Source organism: Sciurus carolinensis, chromosome 3 (genome assembly GCF_902686445.1).
Source record: "Sciurus carolinensis chromosome 3, mSciCar1.2, whole genome shotgun sequence".
NCBI lineage: Eukaryota > Metazoa > Chordata > Mammalia > Rodentia > Sciuridae > Sciurus > Sciurus carolinensis.
Genome location: NC_062215.1, coordinates 53,608,697 through 53,616,240, shown reverse-complemented (window position 1 = coordinate 53,616,240; position 7,544 = coordinate 53,608,697). Strand labels below are relative to the sequence as shown.

Genomic DNA, 7,544 nt, shown 5'->3' with positions numbered 1-7,544 from the left:
TCATCACCTGCAGGGGACAAGGATAAAAACCTAGACAATGACACATGCAGCTCACATGGAAAAATGTAAGGCTGTACATTCTATTTCTGGGAGGCGGGGAGTGAGAAGAACCCCCACAATCAAATAGTCTGCACTTTTAAACAGACTCTGTACTGACACACAGTGGAGTGCTGGCATGTTCAAATTCCACATTCTTCAATCTTTGACATCATAATAAGATTCCCTTTCCTTCAGGGAATCATCCCAGGAGTTAAATAAGATCATGGATGTAAAGTTTATGGTAACTTGAAAAACCACGGAAGGAAAGGTGATCCTTATGACTCCCATGCAGAACCCCTTCATCTACAGCATGGGAGTCACCACTGTATACATCAGAGTCTTGACAGTATTTTCACAGTATAATTATTAGCTGATGGACATATATAGAGACCAATAATTGTTTCATAAAACAGTGACACCACAGAGGTGGGAACCAAAAGTGGAGAAGGCTTTGTGAAACTTGAGGATGGAGGAGAAAATTTTTACATAGGACACAAGGATGAGTAGGAATGTGTGATAATAATGAGTCCTCCCATGATAAATATTACCAACTCATTAACATGAGTGTTGAAGCACGTCAGCTTCAGTAAAGCAGACATTTTACAGAAAAAGTGTGGAATCATATTTTCCAAACAGAAAGACAATCTGGCCACAAGGAGAGTGTGCAACAGTTCATGAAACATGATCAGGACCCAGGATAGCACCACCAGGGAAATACAGCTTGGGGCTCAAGATGGTGGTGTAGCGCAGCAGGGAAGCAGATGGCCACAAGGAGGAAACTCTCCAGGTCTCAAAAAAAAAACAAAAAACAAAAAAAACAAAAACAAAACAAAACAAAACAAACAAACAAACAAACAAACAAAAAAACAGAAAGAAGTACATTTGGTTCAGGCAGTCTGCATAGGGGATGGATTGAGCTTGACTCTGCATGTTTTGCAATAGTTTAGGAATGATCACAGAAGAAAAGCACTGGTCAGATAAAGACAAGTTGCTGAGAAACAAATACATGGATGTGTGGAGAAGGGAGTCCAGGTAGTTGAGGATGCTGATGTTGAGGTTCCAGGATGGTGGTAAGATACATGGCAAGGAATAAGGCATAGAACAGGTTCTGGTGTTCAGGCTGTATAGGCATACCCAGGAGGAGGAACTGTGAGATGAGAGTTTGGTAATTTCCTGTCATAGTCTGTCTCCAGTATCTTTAAGAAAAAAAAGCTGGATCCCTTAACAACTGAAAAAACTAAACATTTTTCTCTCATACATGATCTGGTACTCATCCTACAATAATTGATCTCACCCTCATTACAATAATTTTTTTCTTTAAAATTTAATTGTCCATCACCTTTATAACCTTTAATGACTTTTACATAACTTCTGTTTTTTTTTGCTCTTTCAACCATTTATTTCTTTTTATTTACAGTTTGTGTTCAATGCAAATCAATTCCATAACATAAGAAGTTACTATGAATCAAAGCATAAATACACAAACACAATATACAATCCAAATAGATGTACAGTGTTCAGGTATGATGCAAATGGGGATGTTCATTCACACACAGTAGCTTCAGATCTGTTTGATCTGGTTGTTCCCATGTAGGTTTCTAAAGATGAGAAAAAAATGATTTGGGTTATCAAGACTACTATGGCCATATTAGATACTGGAACATGTAAGCATCAGTGTGTGACCATGCAAACAAAAGATTTTAGGGAGTGTCTATTTTTTGAAAAGTTTCTGTGTATCAAGGCAGTTGTAAAAGATTTAGAGGATCAAGACGACTTTTAGGCTTAGGATCAATTTCTAACTACCTAAAAATATTGTCTGATAACAGAAAGTGTTCCAAATGTGGCTATTCTGATCCATTGTTTTTAAAAAAGTATTTACAGAAAAAATAAAAAAGTTTTTGTGAATTTAATATGCAAGCTAGCTTCCAGTCTTCACTTACCAAATGCTTGATTTAAAGTTTTGGCTTCTTCACATAGTTACCTTTCTAATTTCAAGATTTACCATTTTACCTTCAAAACTGACGAATTGTAAATTGTGAAAAGTCATCAACAAATGCAGAAATAAAAACAGAACTTTGAAATTAGTTGAGGTCAACGCAATTTTACTCTTTGGAATCAGTTTAGCTAAAGGAATCTGGCACTCTTATTGAATGAAAACAGGAGATGGGAGATGTCTACCATTTGGTTTTGAGAGGATAAGCAAGATTTACTTGTGATGCCCAGATTTGGGGTGGATTCCAATCATTGCCCTAGCACATGTCAATTCAAACATAAAAGATTAAACATAATGTAAATTCCAAAAACCACAGAGGAAAGAGTTCAGTTCCCAGGGGAACAGAAATAGCTTAACAATGTGAAACTTTATCACATTATCAGCATTAAATTAGTACTGCTGAAACAATACATTGAGGATTTACAGTAACACCTGGAAGTTCCTTCTAATGTACATATAAATAGAATCATGAAAGCTTTTTTATATTACCAAACTGTTTTATGGCCTTATAGATTTCATGAACAAAATGAAAACTGAAATCTCCATTCCACATTCCATCCTTTATCTCTAGATAAAATCTATTCTTGTTTTCAAGGTAGAGTTTTAAATGTCCATATTTCTTATGCCTCATTCAAGGAAATCATGTCTCAATTTGGGATGTTATCTCTTTTTATCTTGTACGTGAAACTCTAGCAGATTTAATATTGGCATTCACCACCTGTGAAACCCTTCACAAGTCCTTCAATCAATTTGGAATTCTCAATGTTTTCTGTGCCAATAAAATCAGGTGTGGAATTGGTAGATTTGTTGCAGACCTGCTTCTTCCTTGACACACTGGACTTCTGGTCGCCATTCTGATTGGGTTTAGAAGATGGGGAAGTAGAGAAGTTTCTTGGCCTGAGCCTCTAACAGTAGAGATGTAGAAGAGATCGTGAGATCACAAGGAGACTGGCTGTTGACTGCAGGGCACTGCCACCTGCCTTGGGTGTAGCATGAGTTGAATTGGGGGCAGCAGAGGTACTCTGTGAGGAGTTACTTGAAAGTGTCACAACAGCTGTTTGGTTTGAATAAATCTGCGTGGGTAGGAGCAGTGCCAGAAGCAGCAGCCCCAGCCCCAGCCTGGCCACCATGGCTCTGCCCATGTCCACTCCATTGGTGTGCTGTGCATCTTGCAGGATGCTAGGTGCGTGGAGATAGGACGGCTCTGGGAGGGCGCAGGCAAGGTCTTCGTAACTTCTTTGTAACATGTTTGAATATCCCATCCTTTCCTAAACACTTAACTATTTATTTCTGAGAAAAAAATGCATTATTTTTTTTCCATAAGTGCCTGGCTGGTAATCCTAAGGAACCACGATTGGCTCTTGTTCTATTGATATCTTGTATGTCCATGCTCTTCATGGATTTTTCTAAACCTATTATGTCTTATCATAACTCTTTGTGTAAATCTCCTATTAAACCTGATATACTCCAATGGTGTATATTACTATTTAAAACTCGGATGTGGAAGGTGGGGATGTAGCACAGTGGTGTAGTGCTTGTCCAACATGCACAGGGCCCTAATGCAATCCCCAGTGTCACAAAAATTAATCAATTAAATAAAAATAAAAAAACAGTAAATAAAACTCAGTTATAGACATCTCTGTAACCTATAAATCTCTACACCCCATAACATTTATCTCCATGTATATATATATATACACACACACACACACACACAAAATAGGTATTATAAGCTCAACAGGATCTGAATGAAACTCATTAAATTGTATTGCCTCTTAAGCACTCTCTTCATCATCCACTCGCTCATATTTCAGAAAAGAAATTCCGCATCAGATTAGAAGTCTGTTAATTGTTTCATTCTTTTCTCTTATCATCAACTCTGACCTACCACACCATGTACATTCCACACTTCATTCTCCTGCTGCTTCATCCACTCCTTAACACACAGTCATGTTCCTCATCCACAATGGCATCTCATCTCACCCAGACAATTGAAGCAGTCTTTCAAGTCATGTTCATTGTAGGGAAAATTGTACACTGTGTTTCTCAGAATGCTGTGTCCCCTCTGAGTGTGTGGAATGATCTCTTGTGCCAGGAGTTTATACAGGAATCACAAACTGGAGACATCACCTGGTATTGTTACTGCTGACACGATGAACTCCTACCCCTCCTGTAGTAAAATCCACAATTCTCATCATGGACTGCACATAAGAATCACCCATGGCAGTGTTTATAAAAGTTAATGCATGAAAATCACCTGGGGATTCTGTTAAAACACTCATTCTGGTTCTGTAGCTCAACTTATACATTTTAAATGAATGTCTAGGTAATGGCAATACTGTGGTCAATACACTGCACATAAGTAGCAAGTGCACACATTGCTATCAAATGTATATTACTAAAAACCTTCAGATGAAAATGAATAATAATCTCTAAGAGAGAGTTGTGCAAAGTTTTAAAAATCTCTGAAGGCACATGCACTGAAGGAGGAGGAGGAGGAGGAGAATTAAAAATTACAGTACTTGAACCAACCTCAAAGAACTGTTATTATTTTGAACTGATAGAATTGTTGATATTGTATTGTACAGTAAGTTATAGTAACAAACACTGTTTTAATAAAAAGATTATAATCATGAATATGAATCAAAACATTTGAACAATGTGGGAAAGTCTTAGAAGGGAGAAAGATGGAAAAGAGGAAACTTAACAAAGCTTAAAAGTCAGTCTGCGGAATAACATACAACTTGGGAATTCAAGACAATCAGGGTGGAAAGACAAACAAGAGCTCATTTATTTTCCTGCCACCTCACCCACGGCAATTGAAGGAGACTCCAGGGCTCTGACCCAAGATCCTTCTCCACTCTATTCATTAGAGGTACAGAAAGTAATGGTCTCTGTAGTCTTCACCGAACTGAAACATCACTCCTCATTCTTCCCCTTTTACACACAGGAGCCTGAGGAGCTCTGCATCCCAGAGGAGTACCAATGCTGGAGGAATTCATTAAAGACAAAATAATTAGCCAGGACCTCTCAGAGATAAACTATCCCAGAATTCTGTAGTAGTGACCGATTACAGTCCCTGTTCACAACTAGCCATCTTTTGAGGGAAAGTGAAGATGCTGAGAAACTTAGGACATATGCTTTCTTTCTCATTGCCTGTGTGGGACAAGGGCAGGAGACCTATGTGGCTACAGCCTACCTTTCAGGAACTGAAGGTGGATGCCTGCACAAACCATGAAGTTCATCAGGGACCACAGTGTGAATGTCCCAACATGTCTTAGGAATTTAAGAGTTTAGGTTTTATCCTGTAGATAACAGGTAGCCATCAGTGGTCTTTGAGTACAGTACCACCATGACACTCATGTTTCAGAAACATTGCAAGGATGGCAGGACCTATTTATTATTAATCCCCATCTTGCTGCCCACAGTCTCTAGGAGAGAAAGAAATACATTTAACAAGAATCAGACTCCTATGATTAAAACACATGCAGATATAAAGAAATTACAGGAATAAGAAGAAATGGACTTCCCAGACTTTGTTCAATCCTTCCTCCTCCCAGGTTTGAAAAATTGACATTTGCACCACATCTGGCTCATTTTCTAGGGAAATTCCTAAGAGCAACCAGCACAAACATCATCCCTTCCTCCATCTATGTTAGGTCACTTTCTAAAGGCAAGATTATCCTCCTCCTGCATTTGACAGTGATCCAGGATTGGCATATATAATTCACTTTCTCACCAACATTTCCTCTACAGCCATTATCAGCTGGAGGACCTTTACATAATGATACAATGCAATTTCCTCTAATAGACCTATATCCTTATTGGTGTCACATTTATTGGGTTTTATCGTATCATTAACATTCATCAATGGATTTTGAACTATGAAGTGGCAACCAAAAAATTCCCCAAGATTTCAGATGATACCTATTCCCATTTTGTAGAGTAACCATGTTTCCACTTGGTGATCAGTATCGACTACCCCATGCACAGGAGCGACCCTGCTATTTGCACATTAGCTTACACATGAATCAGAAAATGGGCAAATGGTAGTCTAAATGATTGTTATGTCCTTTGGCAGAAGAGCATGTCCCTTAAGAACTACACACTTCTGGTGCACCATTCAATGTTTCCATAACTTCTTCTTCCAATCAATGTTGAAGCGATCTCAAATGACTTTAGTGACTACAAATTGAAAGCACTGCACATCTTCTCCTTCTGCACCTTGACTTTTGCTTTGGGATATCTCTGGCTCTACAGAGTATGATGTCATGGGGAATTTCCTCAGCACTCATACAAACATTAAGACTTCTGATCCATTTTCTATGAACTATTGTACAGAACATGAGGTGTGGATTAAGGTTTAAAATTCTTGAATATAGAAATACAATTTAATTTTTCCAGCACCACTTATTAAAGAGACTATTCTACTAGATTTCAACCAGTACAAAAAAATATCTAGCACAGTCAACTCATAGACAAGTTCATTTAGCTCACAGGTTGAAGCGTTCAAATGCCAAATGGCCTAGTGCAGCCTTGACCATGTGAGCCTCTGTATTACCTCCTCATGTTACAGGATAGGCATGGCAGAGCACATGCAAAGGAAAGATCACATCTCAAACTAGAATGGAGAGTTCCACAATCCTTTTCAAAGTCATCCACAACGATCTGTGGAATATTCCACAAGGTCCTGCCACTTAACCATAGCAACTCTGAGTCCTGAAATCCTTTACATATGAACCCTTGGGGGACGATCAACATAAAAACAGTAGAAACTTAGGCACAGGGAAAGATTAAAAACAATATCTAATCATAAAACAGAACAATTAAAACAATATACTGTAACACAAGTTGTCTTATTCATATGTTTTTCCCTTTCTTTCTCTCTCTCCCTAAATCTTATGATAATTTTTTCATTCTTCTTCCTGACACACTGTATCATGATAAAATGCCTATGGAATGAGATGAAGTAAGGTGAATGACATAGGCTTTGTTAGGTAGCATTAGCTACATAATATAATGCTCACTTAGAGGATCACTTGAACTTTACCAAGTAAGTTTCATTACATAAGGCTTACTTACTGCACAGCAATGCAAAACATGCATTCTGATGCCACTTGTATAAACTGCTACACTCCTAAGATATTTCAGATCATTTGCAGTCTACTACTTAATTTAATTTTATGGATCGTTCTACCATTTTTCTTCAAGTCCCCAATGTAGGCTCTACCAGCACAGTATTTCTGTCCATGCCCTAAATAGGCAATGACTGATCATTCATCTCTCAGATCTCCACCCCCACCTTTTCCCAAAGTATAGTCAGGTATGATCAGTGGCAGGAATCAGTCACCATATAGGACTCTGATAATTTGTCTTAAAAAGGTCCTGGATAATTACTTTGTGCTTAGTGAGTTATGCCCAAATCTGGATTCCCCTGGGAATCAGAGCCTCTCAGACCCATGAATGGCTAGAAGGTGAGACTTGAGAAGGGATGGCATAAATGTGATTACTA

At 38.3% G+C, this 7,544-nt stretch overlaps 1 pseudogene; it reads right to left on the bottom strand.

Moving 5' to 3' along the window:
- Positions 1-342: 342 nt before the first annotated feature.
- LOC124979356 (olfactory receptor 1468-like) lies at positions 343-1,137 on the bottom strand (annotated as a pseudogene).
- Positions 1,138-7,544: the final 6,407 nt, after the last annotated feature.